The sequence below is a fragment of the Haliotis asinina genome, chromosome 10 (assembly GCF_037392515.1).
Source record: "Haliotis asinina isolate JCU_RB_2024 chromosome 10, JCU_Hal_asi_v2, whole genome shotgun sequence".
Taxonomy (NCBI): Eukaryota; Metazoa; Mollusca; class Gastropoda; order Lepetellida; family Haliotidae; genus Haliotis; species Haliotis asinina.
In genome coordinates this window covers 38,392,472-38,408,684 of record NC_090289.1, presented here as the reverse complement: position 1 = coordinate 38,408,684, position 16,213 = coordinate 38,392,472, and the positions used below count along the sequence as shown (strand labels likewise).

Genomic DNA, 16,213 nt, shown 5'->3' with positions numbered 1-16,213 from the left:
GAAAGGGGTGGATGGAGTAGCCATGAGGTTAAGGTGTACGCTGATCATGCTGGAGGAAAGGGGTGGACGGAGTAGCCATGAGGTTAAGGTGTACGCTTATCATGCTGGAGGAAAGGGGTGGACGGAGTAGCCATGAGGTTAAGGTGTACGCTTGTCATGCTGGAGGAAAGGGGTGGACGGAGTAGCCATGAGGTTAAGGTGTACGCTTGTCATGCTGGAGGAAAGGGGTGGACGGAGTAGCCATGAGGTTAAGGTGTACGCTCATCATGCTGGAGGAAAGGGGTGGACGGAGTAGCCATGAGGTTAAGGTGTACGCTCATCATGCTGGAGGAAAGGGGTGGACGGAGTAGCCATGAGGTTAAGGTGTACGCTTATCATGCTGGAGGAAAGGGGTGGACGGAGTAGCCATGAGGTTAAGGTGTACGCTTGTCATGCTGGAGGAAAGGGGTGGACGGAGTAGCCATGAGGTTAAGGTGTACGCTTGTCATGCTGGAGGAAAGGGGTGGACGGAGTAGCCATGAGGTTAAGGTGTACGCTCATCATGCTGGAGGAAAGGGGTGGACGGAGTAGCCATGAGGTTAAGGTGTACGCTCATCATGCTGGAGGAAAGGGGTGGACGGAGTAGCCATGAGGTTAAGGTGTACGCTCATCATGCTGGAGGAAAGGGGTGGACGGAGTAGCCATGAGGTTAAGGTGTACGCTCATCATGCTGGAGGAAAGGGGTGGACGGAGTAGCCATGAGGTTAAGGTGTACGCTCATCATGCTGGAGGAAAGGGGTGGACGGAGTAGCCATGAGGTTAAGGTGTACGCTCATCATGCTGGAGGAAAGGGGTGGACGGAGTAGCCATGAGGTTAAGGTGTACGCTTGTCATGCTGGAGGAAAGGGGTGGACGGAGTAGCCATGAGGTTAAGGTGTACGCTCATCATGCTGGAGGAAAGGGGTGGACGGAGTAGCCATGAGGTTAAGGTGTACGCTCATCATGCTGGAGGAAAGGGGTGGACGGAGTAGCCATGAGGTTAAGCTATACGCTCATCATGCTGGAGGAAAGGGGTGGACGGAGTAGCCATGAGGTTAAGGTGTACGCTCATCATGCTGGAGGAAAGGGGTGGACGGTGTAGCCATGAGGTTAAGGTGTACGCTTGTCATGCTGGAGGAAAGGGGTGGACGGAGTAGCCATGAGGTTAAGGTGTACGCTTATCATGCTGGAGGAAAGGGGTGGACGGAGTAGCCATGAGGTTAAGGTGTACGCTTATCATGCTGAAGACCTGGGTCCAATTCCCAACATGGGTGCAATGTGTAAAGCCCATTTCTGGTGTCTCCCACTTTAATGTTGCTTTGATATTGCTAAAAGTGGCATAAAAGCAAACTGACTCCCTGGGAAGAATTCTGTGTCAGCACATGTATTCATCAGCAGTAAAATCATTTTAATTGAGTGTTTATTAAAAATGCCTCAACTGAGTTAAAATTTTGTGTCAGAAAGACAAACTTTAAACTGGATTATGGAGGCATGATGTATTTGCTGGTTATAGTAGTTGCCTGGGTTTTGCAGTTTTATGATCACAATGTATGCTGTGAAAATGATTAAATAATTATTTTTCAAGGTAACTTGATGTAATAAATCATTGAAATTACATCATCATGTACACTTTCTTCTGATGGACAATTTACATCACTTTTGTGTCAATGACTATGAGAAAATTCCTGATTTCAAACTGTACAAGTAAAGGAATAGCAATGAACCATGGAAATACCAAACATTTTGGGACATGCACTCTACCACTAAAACAATCCAGCATGATTCATATGGCCAGCCATGTTCCAGAGTGGGAGTCTGTTTTGGCTGAAATGTGGGATGAATTCACCATCTGGTTGCAGTAATAAAACTTGTCAGCCAGCCGATGTAGGTGGCACTGCTATGCACATGTACAAAGTTCCTCACAGACTTCGATGTGCAGTGAGACTGCAGAATTGTTACGTCAGTAGATTTGGACAACATGTTGATGCCTGTTCTCAGAACTTAAATAAAAAGTGGGATCGTGGAGCATACACCCAAAGCTAATCCTGTTTGTACATTGTCCGTGAAATATAAAAGCTGTAGTTTGATCGATAATTTGTCCTATACTGCATGCAGCATCTGATGTTTCATCAGATAAGCATATATTTTCTACTCAAGTAAATGCAAATGGAATGGGCATGGTCTGTACAAAGAACTGTTGTAAGGTTCATTTCATTTTCAATTAAGCTCTCTTTCAGTCAGGCATTTACAGGAGCACTTTGTCACTTGACAGGGATTGGAAAGCTACTGTTTATTGTAAACTGGCTGTTCTTACTAATTATCACAGGATAATATTACCTAGGTGTGAAATAACACCTGGGATATTGTATATCATTCCTCTATCATTGTCGGTATATCACAAAGCTCTGAAACATGTAAATATCTGAAATATTGTTTAAGTGAGTGAATGAGTACGGTTTTATGTTGCTTTTAGCAATATTCCAGCAATATCACAGAGGGGGACATCAGAAAAGGGCTTTACACATTGTGTTCATATGGGGAATCAAACCCGGGTCTTCAGCATGATGAGCAAACACTTTATCCACTAGACTACCCCTTTGCCCCATCGTATTGGATGTATAAAAACATCATATGGTTTTTAAAGACATTCAATGTATTGTTCAGGTATTATGCCAGTGAAAGATGTCAGTTTATTAAGAGAAATCACTGAAGACATCTGTGTTTTAAGAATGTTTGGATAGTTTGTCAAAGTCTAATGAAAAGAATCTCTTTCACTTTATGTAAATTTAAAATAAAATAGAGGAAATCATAACTTACATGGTCCATGTGTCGTACATTTTTTTCTTTATAACGACAAGCTTAATTAATTACAGGAATTAAGTTAATCACTGGAATACTGCTAAGTGCATTATATAGTACTGTTCACTGTTATCTTAAATCAGGGGTGGTGGGGTAGCCTCATGGTTAAAGCTTTCACTCATCACGCTGAAGATCTGTGTTCAATTCCCCAAATGACTGCAATGTGTGGAGCCATCTCAAATCATGAACAATCTCTGAGTGAGTGAGTGAATGAGTGAGTGAGTGAGTGAGTGAGTGAGTGAGTGAGTGAGTGAGTGAGTGAGTGAGTGAGTGAGTGAGTGTCAACAATATCCCAGCACTGTCATGATGGGAATAGCAGAGATTAGTTTCACACATTGCACTCATATCATATTGAGGATTAAACCAGAGCTTTTGGTGTGAACCACTAACCACTAGGCTTCTCCACTTGTTCTTAAACACAGTGGAGCTGTCAGTGCAGATCATTAGTTAAAAGATATATGCGTTACTGTGAAATGAAAACAATTTTATGGCAATAGCAGACAATTTAAGTATTGCTGACAACATAAATATTCTAGTTTTCATGGTTGTTGTTTGACACGTCTAACGTACTGAACAGGAACAACCAACACAGAATCCTAGATAACTTTATTGATCCATCACAAACATGCAGATGAAATATCAACGACAAAAACTGTTCCCCATTTCTTATCCAAATTAGCTTTCCCTAACTGAACGACCAGAGACAATCTAACAGGCAACCAGAAGCAGTTTCTGGAGCATGTTTTTACGATGTAGTTTGTAGTAATATATGCTGTCAATACCACCTGATCCAAGTGATGATGAACATGTCATGCTATTGACTGTCACTGACATCAATTACATGTGTATGCCCTTTTAATCAGTTATCAAACATTTCCCATTAGATATAGTCAATCCTTCCATCTTTTAATCTCCTGAACCCCAAATATATCTAATCAGCTGAGCCTAATCTGTTTACAGTACAGGTATTTTCAATGGCCTTGTAAACATAAATACATAGGTTGTGAACGTAGGTGGTTAACAATATGTATATATGTAGATGTTAAAAGCATGTTAAAGCTGTGGAGATTCCATTTTAAAGAAGTCCCCATCAACCAAACCTGGTCATAAAATGATTAGACGATTGATTAGACTTAGTGACTGGGTTGATTGTTAGCCATTGTACATCATAGATCTTTGTATGTAACAGTCAGGGGCTGTTCTGCAGCCTAGTGGATAAAGCACTCATCACTCCAAAGGCTTGCTGTCACAGGCCAAACTTTCCCCCCAACCAAACCTTCCCTGGAAACTTTGGCCAAAGACAAACTTCACCCCTTAGGCTTAATCTTCTCATGGCAAAGTTTGGCGAAGGCCAGATTCTCCCTGTGGGAGACTTTAGACCAAGGATAAAATGACCTGCTACACTGGGTTTGATTCGCCACATGGGTGCAGTGTGTAAAATTTCAGGTGTCCCCTGTTGTGATATTGCTGGAATATTGGTAAAGTGGTATAAAACTCCAGACAGAATTACTTACAGACCATTGCTCTGTAGTGAGTGTCTGAGTTTACATTTTCTATCTCTTTGGCAATATTTCAGTCATATGGTAATAAATACAAGGTATTTAGAAAATATATATCATCCTATAGATGTTTCTTTGTTGTTTGATCCTGAAGTCAGCAATATTCCAGCTACATGGTGCCAGTCTGTAAATATTCCAGTGTGGGCCAGACAATCAAGTGATCAACAGCACTGATTTGAGCAATCGTGTTACAATAATATGTGTCAGCCAAGTTAGTGAGCCTGACCACCAGATCCTATTAGTTGTTAGTTAGTCAGTATGGAATGCTGAAGATCAGTTCTAACTTGGATCTTCATGGGTCTATCCATTAGACGTAATGTTTCAGTACTAACAACAACAAAAATATAAATCCATGAGACCATGTTAAATATATGTGCCTGCTTGTTACAATATTTAATATTTCTCCAAGTTTATCCTCTTAATTTTGTGCAAGAACATTCCATCAGTTATATAGAAAAATTTTGGATGATGGTTCCAGATGCAGTCATTGCAGTCTTACACCGTCAAACTATATACAGCAGTGATAGATGCTATAAAACAAGCCATTGTACAATGGTAATCGTCTACAACAGGTCCTTGCTTTATGGCACATGCTGAGACCTGAAGACGACAATGAAACAATTAAACATGAAATTTGAAATCTATTCTGATTCATAAGCAAATTTTTGTATAATAACCCTTTCATAAGCAATCCTTTATCCAGTTCGAAACCACCACTTGTTACAGAACTTAGGTCTAAACCACCATTTGGTACTGATTCTAAGTCAAATCAGCAAACCAGAACCTCTGTGTTAGCCACCATTTGTAAGAGAACCTTGGTTTATATCACAATTTCTTGCAGACCACCATTTGGTTCAGAACCTCAGTCCAAACAACCATTTGGTACAGAACTTCAGTCTTAACCACCATTTGTAAGAGTGCCTTAGTTTAGATCACATTTTCATACAGAACCTTAGTTCAAACCAGCATTTGGTACAAAACCTCAGGCCAAACCAGCATTTGGTACAGAACTTCCACATGTTCTGAATCTCTGGTCACTCTGGGACTCCTTTTCACTTAAAATGGGTTTGTTTGCTTCTATCAAAATTATATATATTCAGAGACTAAACTTCAGTCTTAACCACCATTTGTAAGAACCTTGGTGCAGATCACCTTTTCTTACAGAACCAAACCACCATTTGGTACAAAGTCTAAATCAACATTCATTACAGTACTTCAGTTGAAACCACCATTCAGTACAACCCAAATTAACCCTAAAATGCCATTCATTACCAAATTTCAGTCTAAAGCACCCCTCAGTTCCCAACTTGAGTCTAAAGCACAAAGAGTTAACCTTGCAAATGTGCAATAGATTAGCAATTTGTCATGGAAAAGCATGCTATAACATATAGCACCTGGCATGCTCAACAGTTTAATTCAATAAGTTTTAGAATACTTCAATACGCCTACCATTTAATTTACAATTGATGGTGCTGTTCATTGTCACATGAAACTCTAACCCGCTCACTTAAACTACAGGCATGATAGATAACCAGACACTTTAGAGATGCCACAAACAGAAGAGGACATCCTTACCAAGCTATAAAATTTCTTTCTTATCAATCTTATTGTCACAGGGCTCTTTGGCTATTGTTGCCGATGTTAGTCTTCCCCTATATATAGTGAGGTAAAATGATAAGGGATCACATGAAAGCACAAGTGATCCCTTATTTTTCCATTTTTTTAAACAAGCAATGCAAAGCTTGTGGAGAAACCTGGAAAAAGATAAAGGAACTCTTGCCTTTTCATGTGATCGCATATTTTTTTCACTCAGTATCTATAGAGACCATGGTGACTTTCCCTAAGGAAGAAGATCCTCTTGTTGATAAGGCAATAGAATTAGATCAGATATATTATTGTTAATTCCATGTCATGTTATTATGGAAAATATTTATGCTAGCAGTGCTTAGAGCAGATCGATGCTCATGCTGTCATCCACTGTATTGCCTGCTCTAGACTTCATTGTTTACCACCAAAGAAGCAATGAACAAATGCTTATTTTCACTTTCTGGTTGTTTTATTTTTATTCTTTGTTCATGTGAAGATCGGTTGCAAAATGATTTCCTAATGATAACTATAACCAGAATGAAGGTTTGAAATACATTCCCACTGGAGATATAAACTCTTGGCCTTTTCCTTGTTAAAATATTGTCATTACCACTGTTTGGCTGCTGGTGAAGAGAGGACACTGCATGTTCAAAGTATCAATGTTTCCATAACAGAATTTTTATATCCACTTATAACAGATATCTCATGATGAAATGTAGCTGCATGTGATCAGAAAGTCTCTGTCTCTCTGTCTCTCTGTCTCTCTTTCTGTCTCTGTCTCTCTCTCTCTCTAGACCATTGATGATTGACTGGTTTGTTTACAAGCCACCATTACACTATAGGACTACCATTGTGCAGCATCATGCCTCAGGAAAGGTTTTTGAATGGCAGGGGCTCCCAGTAGGGCAGGACATGCTCACCATTTGGTGAACACCTGGTGTCATATTTGGTTTTCGGGGATCCATTCGTATGATTGTCAGTTCTTAATGTTAGTTTGTTATACACAGAGTTTGTTGTATACATTTCAGCTAAAATATACAGTAGAGGTCTGTAAGTGTGTTTGCTATGCACTTTGTTGATTATGTAGGTATTGCTCTCACATTTCTGCCCCATGAAGATCTATACTATACTTGTGACTAATAGGATCTGGAGGTCATGCTTGCTTACTTGGTTGACACGTGTAATCATATCACATTTGTGGATGTCCAAGCTCATGCTGTCAATCACTGGATTGTCTGGTGCAGACTTGGTTATTTACAGATCTCCACCATATGGCTGGAATGTTGCTGAGGGTGGCATAAAACTAAACTCACTGACATCAGGATCACTACATATGTGAATGAAATACTGTCCACATAACATCATATTCCACATGGGTAGATTCATCCTCGTGGCGTTGATCACTGGATTGTCAAGTCCAGAGTCTATTATTTATAGACCACTGCTGTGTGTGGCATGATACTAAACCCACTCACTCTGTGTAGTCCTCACAGGGGCAACAGGTAAATTCACCATACTATCAACTATTTTGTTGATGTCACAGTCTAGCAGTGTTTGGTGTATAGATTTATTATTTATATGCTTCTGTTAATATTGAATTTAGCAGCAGCTGGTGCAGCCGTATGCAGTGATTTTGGTAATCATCTGGTGATCAAATACCAGCTATATACAAACTTATTTTTCCACTGCATTTACAGTTATAAATAATTACAAAATATCGGAACATATTGGAGTTTCTGTGTTCCGACTTTGTGATATGCATTAGGATGCATTGAATGTGGATTACTGTCAACTGTAGACTTGGAAATCACAAATAAAAATTGCAACAATCTGTGGAATTGATTCTTGTGAAACTTGAGGATATTTTTGATTGAATATAACATTTTGTAACGAAAGCTACAAAATCCTGTCCACATTCACAAGAAATCGATTGGTATAGAGTTGATTCTACAGATATGACTATATCAAGAACATGTATTTGTTTCAGCAGTACTAAAAGAAATGTTTTAAATCCATTTCATCAATTTATATTCAGATTAAATTCAGTACTTTTGAATATTTTAACCATGACAAAAGTGAGTGAACTTTAGGTCAGAGTGCACCAACATAACATATTGTACAGTATCCATGATCAGATTGCTGTCATAGGATGTCTTAAGATGAATTTTACTTGTCAGGGAATGGATATATATGTCACAAGTGCCACAACTAGTTACATGTCATTAATACTCTTTTCAAATGATATTTAGGAGCATACTGATATAAACTGTTCACTGTACAGAGTAGGTCATGCACATGATATAAATATGATAACAACTTTTAAATGGATGTTTTACATGGTTCGTTATGACCGTCATATCCATGAAAATAATGAGTTTATTCAATGTTGTACATTCAATGCATGTATCAACAGATCAGGGGATCAAGTTTGTATGCAGAGTGGCACAACTATGAATAGCTCATGCACCCAAATGTTACTGCTTCATGCTTAAACACCCAAGTTATCATCAGAGCCCTACATACAACCTGAGATTAATTCAGATCCAGGTTTCCTGTGACATGGAGTATCATTTTAGTGCATACTCACATGTTGATGTTGACAATGACGTTTATGCTGACGATGATGTTGATGATGAAAACATTAAAGATAACATTTACTCCAAATAGCTGGGTGTGCACACAATCTAATGTTTATAGAAGGAAATGATCCTTGCATGAGAATCTGCTTGCTGAAAATATACCTCGTCTTCCGTCTTCAGTGGATGAACCCTATGATAACATGAATGTCATGTGGTATGTATGTTATTCATGAATGAGAACCATAAACGAATACCCATTTATAACACTAGTTTTCTCTCATGAGAATTTGATGTCAGGAAAACATCAAGGGGTTTCATCGAAGGACCTCGATGTTCTTTTTATTTCCTATTTTAGACACAATGGCCTTTGTAACAGAGTTTCCCCTCGTATTGATTCAATTTGATGTCCATTGGTGCCATCTGACTGAATTCTTGGAAGCTCAGACCATATTCTGTTTTGCTTCTGTTGGGCAAGAAGACTTTGATCTGACAGTTATATTGAAGGAAATATATGGAACTATATAAATGGCAAACCAGTAGTCTGTCTATTGTATATGAATATAAATGGACTGATGATTGGACAGTTTTCTTGCAGAGACTACATATAGAACTATGGCACTAAAACCAATTGTGAGTACTCAATATATAGATTTCTATGAATATGAAGATTATTGGACAGAGTTTTTGATGGGAAGATATAGGACTACCCTACTGTCAAACCCCAATAGATACGAAAATATAAGCAAATATATTATTGGATTGTTTTCTGAAAGTTAATATACTTTATACTGTTATATCAAAAATAAGTATCTAGCCATATAATGAATGAATACATGAATGAATGAACATAGGTAAGGAAAGAAAGAAGGACACAATGAATGAATTAATGAATGAAATAACTAAATAACTGACTGTGAAATGATTGAATGCCCTAACAGCAAATAATAACATGTTTCAAAACATGTTTCAGGAAAATGTTAAAACAGACCTATAAACAGTGTCACAATGCAGACCTCAGGCAAAAGATCACCAGCAGACATATATTGGCCACTTTCAAAACATGGATTTTCCCCATTCATCTGTTGATGAATATTTGCAAGCTGAAAGTAAATTACAAATATTCCATGATTAAAACAGCAGTAGCAGACATAAATATACTTTGGATGCCATTACTATCAGATACCCTCTCTTGGGGACAACAATTACAGTACTTAACTGTCATCGAGGGTACAATCACTGAATAGCTGATATACAATTCAGTATGTCTGTAGGCTAAAAGTAGGTCATAGAATGATTTACAACCAAACGTTGCAGATCACAAATTCTGCCATTGAGCCAACTGTATGAAGACTTTTATTATAAAGAGGATTTTGTTTGATACCTCTTATGTATGCTAAAGAAAGAATTTGATCCTCAAAACAAAAACATATTTATGTCTACATCTGGTGTCCCTACTATGATACTTAAGATTTGGTGGTCAAGCTCCCTGACTTGATTGACACATACTCAGATTTCATTTACATAGATTGATGCTCAAGTTGTTGATCACTGGATTGTCAGGTCCATACTGGATTATTCATAGATCTCCACCATATAGCTGGAGTATTGCTGAGTGTGGCAAGAAACTCAACTGACTCACTGATACCTTGCGTATGATACTGCATATCTTGGAGTGGTGAAACCCAATATCCTATGACTCAAGAAACCTTAAGTTATTCCCACTTGATATACCATGTCAGCTGAATGTGCTGGTAAATCAGAGTGACATTTACATCTACTGTCAGTGATGACTCATAAAACCCTTCCTTGGGTTACATTACTTTAACTATTAATATCCAGTTGCCATTGGTGCTATGGATTCAATGTCTGTGATTGTTCAAGGTAGTCTAACTGAAAAATTCAAAACAACATTTTGAGTCATCAAGAATGTTTTTCTTTTGTTCGTACTCGTCACTCTGATCTCTACTTTGTTATCTCATTCAAGCTCTGTGACTATCTGCAATGCATTTTTCATTTTGAATTTCTCAAATGTCAGTAATTAATATCAGAGAAGAAATCATGATAGGTGTGTTAATGGAGCAGGATACTCTCACGTGTTTGTGAACCCCTGATATCATCCGTATGTCATAGCACATGATTTATAAGCACATGGTCTTTCACCTTATCACATGGTGACTAAAACTTGATTGTCTTGTCCAGACTAGATTTGTTTGCAAATAACATCGTACTGTGGTAATACTGATGAATCAACTATGTGCTCATGATATAGTCACTATTGTGCAGTTGTCTCTGCTTTTAACACAGGTATTTTGAATGTTGAAAGGGTTTTGTTGGTTTATTTTATGTTTTACCTGACTAAAGAAAACATATTTGACTTTGATTTTGATTTTGACTAATCTAAAGGAATTGTGCTCATGGGCTTGTACTTTCATCCTTACAGTTAACCAAAAGGGATGAAATCAATTGTTGCCAAAACCTCTTCATTAATTTAAAGCATTTCCCCTCCTGTCTTTCAATCTGTTCATATAGGAAAAACATTTCCAATGTTTCAGAAAAAAATTTCTTATATAATAGATTTTTCAGTTTTTCCACATCTCTGTGAATCTTGTGCATAAAAACCTCTTGACATCAACTGTTGTTTCAAAATAATCACAAAGTAAATTTCATTAAGCTCCTAGAAAATATTCAGAAAGAGTAAATCCAAATAATCTCTCTTCAGTGTTGCCTTTGACACTAAATGATTAAAGATATGGATAAATGATTAATTCATTTGCCTACAAATTCATTAATCTATAGGGTCCACTTACTCTCAGAATACTGCTTGCATTTTACATATATCAAGGAGGAAGTCTCTCTGACAAATGCTTCTGATCCATTCACCAAAAGGAAAGGATAGACCACTAGATGTATCGACCCATGAAGATATTGGTTAAAATTGATCCTCAGTTAGCCATGCTTGTCGTAAGAGGCAACAAATGGGATTGGATGGCCAGGCTTGCTGAATTAGTAGACACATATCATTGTATTCCAGTTGTGTTGAATGATGTGTTGATCACTGGATTGTCTGGTCCAGACTTTATTATTTACAGACTGACGCCATATAGCGGCAATGTTGCTAAGTGTGTATTTAACCAACCAAGATATATCGATTAGGTGTGTCATGCTTCATTTTAGCACTTAAACAATGATGTACTCTGTCAGGTTAAATATCACTCTGAACACAACATTCTAAAAACCATATAAGCATGACATTTCTCTGTTTTATTTGCAAGAAGTGTTTCTTTTGAAAATTGTAACCAACAGCACTTCTCCATTGATACCTGTGGTCTGATCCCATGTTATATCACACCAAAACTTGTTGAAAGTTGTTACTCATTGTCTTCCAGGTTGGTCTTCTGTTTGAAGGAGATAAAACAGGTGCTTGTCATCTCAGAATCAGTTTACTGTATCAGAGTTAAGTATTCAGCTTAAACTACAGTGTGGTATCTCAGTAGGCTACAACTATAAAACCAGCATTAGTTCCAGACATAATAGTGCAAACCCATTTCCTCTCAGCGTATCTATTAAACAGCCAGTATTTGTAGTAGTGTGCTTATTGTTTCACTTGGACAAATGGTTAGCAATAATGATATTTAGCAAGCATAAAAAAGTATTTATAACTTAACAATGAATAGTTAAAAATCCTCTATATAAGCTTCTTTATTTCTTAAACACAGCATTTGTGAATTTGTTCTTACTCTAGGAGTAACAATTAAAACCAAAAAACTAAAAACAGAGAAGCCGATATCTCAAAAAGTTTTGACTGCTCATCATTTCTAAATATCTTTCAAAGAAATACATGTTATCAGTAATAATTTCAACATAAGTGCTTTTGATAACTGACTGTTCATCTTAATGAAACCACCTTCAATCTTATTCCATTGTTATTTTCATTTTCATTTTCCCTATCTTGTCATAGGTCAGATGAGTCTTGTAAGGGATGTCTCACAGATTAGACGTTGTTCTTTAGCGTGATTCACAAAGCTCTCATAATCCAAAGATGTCGTTACTTTCCACATAGCATTCGTACCACCTGTGTTATCGTATACTGACCTGTAATGATACAGGTTAAAACCCTAACAAAACCCTAACCTTAACCCGAGTATTACAGGAAAGGATTATTGTTTAACATGGTAAAATAGTAACAAAATAAGGTGGCGAACATATTCTATGATCCTCACCAACTATAAAGTGTTTTCACTCAAATACACCAGATATTTAGCAAAAGTAGAAACTCGGCTTAAGATATATTGTTTACAAACAATCCTATACAATTCTGTTAAATACTTTTTAATGAAGACTTAAAGAGTCCATGTTTATTTTAAACTCAATCTGTATAAGGAAGTACCCGTGAAGGTCCCCGGGTAGAATAGGCCTTCAGCAACCCATGCTTGCCATAAAAGGCGACTTTGCTTGCCCTAAGAGGCAGATAAAGGGATGAGGTGAGGTGGTCAGTCTTGCTGACTTGGTTGACACATCATATCCCAGTTGCGTAGATTGATGCTCTTGCTGTTAATCATGGAATAGTCTGGTGGAGACTTGGTTATTTACAGATGGTGGCCATATGGCAGGAATGTTGACCAGTGTGTCATTAAACAACAAACCAACCTTAGAAATACCTGTACAGACAATAATTACTTCAAATGTTTGTAACTATAGATGTTATCAAGGCGTGATTCTCAACTATTGTTAGTTACAGATTATACAGTCCTGATCTTGGACTCCTAAGTAATCATAATTCATAGCTGATTCAGCTCAGATTGGGGACTCCCAGCTAATCATGATTCATCCTTGATTCTGTACTGAGCAGAGATTCCTAACTAGTCAGGATTCATGGTTTATTCAATCCTTATCTATCAAATACATAAAGCGCCAGATATTCTCTCTCAGTGTCATTGTGGGCATATCAGCTGGGACTAAATAAGGATATACCATACTTATGCATTACAGTGTTCACAAAGGTGAGCACAGAGATGGGTACTGAATACACCAGATATGAAACATCTACTTACAGAAATGTAAAGTGTGTTATGTGCTGAAATTTTTTTTTAGTTTGTGGAGCAGCTAGTTGCATGTTCCATATTTGCCCATTTTTACCCTCTTTTGTATTCACAGAACCTATACATACTTGGTGGCACATCCATAATTTGTCCATTTCACCTTCTTCATGGTTATATTATTTACCAGCACCGGAAATACGTCAGTGTACCATCATGTACACTGGCTTCACCACATGACCTTCCCCTAGCTCAGTCTTGCCACTGTTTCCCTGCTCATTTGTTCAAGTTATGAACCTAGGTTTATATTCTCAGTATTCGTTTTGGAAAATGGCATGCGGCATGATAACACTTGCTTAGTTTTAATTACCTAATGATGAAATATGTTGTTGTGGTGAAACTCAGTGCAAACAATAACCACTCTTGACTGTCCTCAGAAACTAATTATGTAGTGTAAAGAGAAAAATACTTGTTGCTCTCAAAAATAACTAAACAGATTACTGACAATTATTGATGACCCAAGGTGTTCACAAAAAGAGATAAGACATGTTTTCCTGTATACATGGGGCTGTTTAGAGGTTCTTTATAGGGAATGATGACATCATGTTTACTAGGTCAGCAAATAGTGGTAGTTGTAGAGGTGGACTGGAATTCCCACCCTATCCACAGCTCAGGGCTTAGTGTTTAAATTCCCTGATTTTTGTCTCTTGAACAAGACTGATACATCCATCAGCTGATGAATAACATGTTCATAGATATGAACAGCATTACAAGTGGCACAGCTTGTGTAGGATGGCTGTGATGCTGGGCTGTGTATTAAGTAATGGGGATTAACAATTATGATGATTAGCTTCTTATAAGAAACCACAAGTAAGTGATTTTGATCCTTTACGTTAGGGCTTTGAATTACAAGTAAGTAAATCTGACCTTATACATTAGGGCTTTGAATTCAATGTTCATTCTGATAAAGTTTGTTCCAAATTGCTGACTGGGAATAGTTCTCATTTGGCAAGTCCAAATGTCTTGGTTTCAGCAGAGACCATATACCAATGGTATAGACCATATATCAATGGTATATGGTCTCTGGTTTCAGGAATGTGATGCTTCTGTCAATTCATAATTTTATTCTCAGCAAACTATTTCTCTGATTTGCTGGCTGTTTTTCTTGATATTAAATTGGATGAATTATAATAAGAACACAAATGTTCATATGGTTGATAGCCCAGAAGAATTTTGTTACATTAAGTGAACAGCATTTGAATGCTTCAAGTATTTAATATAGTAAGCTATAAACATTTGATGTCTTTATGGACTGTCCAGTCCATTTTATGCTTCAGTAACCTGTGACATCACACTACAATGGGTGTGGTGCCCTGCATGGAGTGTGCTTCTCAAATACTATTTGATGTAATTAATGTGCAGACAGTGGAACATCTAATTAATAACATTGCATACAGAATGGGAAAAACTGGCTTACTTTATACAATTCAGTGTTGGTCTGAGAAGTTGGATGAAATAAATTTATATTTATTTTTTTATCCCTGTCCGACATGTGAAAGTATTGAGTTAATAGTGGGATGATCAGTGAGTGCAATGGATTGTATGTATATACTCTTACATATTTTTGTGCAAATGTGTCATTTAAGGATCATGTAATTAGCCATTTCAATTAAAACACAATGATCATAGAACACAATTATTGTGTAGAAAAGTGTGATAAGTTTGTGCAGCTGTTACTATAGCTAGAATCAGTGACTGTCTAGGTTAGAAATGATCGTCAGTAACAGGCTTGTTGTAAGAGGTGACCTACCTGATCAGGTGGTCAGGTTCGATGACTTGGTTGACACATGTCCTTGTATTCCAATTGTGTCGGTCGATGCTCATGCTGTTGATCACTGGATTGTCAGGTCGAGACTCACTTATGTAAAGACACTGTCATGTAGCGGTAATATCTCTGAGTGTGGTATAAACTCACTCTTGGACCAGGTCTTAGCATAGTAACAAGTACCATCTTTTGGTGTGAGGATCAAACCAATGACTTTCTGCTCCATGCACAAGTACTCTGTCTGCAGGGCCATAGCTGGAATATGGCTGAGTGTGGTGTTAAACAACAATCATAGATAGTCCATTTATAATAGTTCGTTCCATTGCAATGCTGGGTTTAAAATGAAACCTCATTTATAGCAACATGGTAGTCAGGATGTCAGTATGTCTGGAGTGATGAGTTCTACACTAGCATGTTTCAACCAACGCAGTATTTAAGTTCTGCTATATCTGAACGATGGAACATCACAGCATACCATATATCTTACAAAGGAATCTGACCATGGCTCAGTTTGGTTAACTGCACAGAAATATTGGCCCATTGCTCGTCAATTCAGCTTCAACTGTCTCAGTTAAGGAGGGCATCATATTCCAGACAAACTCCTACCAAGTAAAGGTTTTATGAGTCTCCAGTCTGTGTATTTCGGTTGCCAGAGTTCAAAATTGGCAAGCATTTGGTCAATCTTTAACGTCATCAGTGTGGATATGAAATATGATTACATATCTGACGTATATGCAGAAAACTATCTTG

General features: G+C 37.7%; 1 protein-coding gene across 1 annotated transcript in view; it reads left to right on the top strand.

Annotated features, from left to right (window-relative positions):
- The window catches only part of LOC137297712 (dipeptidyl peptidase 4-like), a 499,818-nt gene that overhangs the window by 110,500 nt on the left and 373,105 nt on the right, over positions 1-16,213 (top strand). The gene's annotated exons all lie outside the window — the stretch shown is intronic.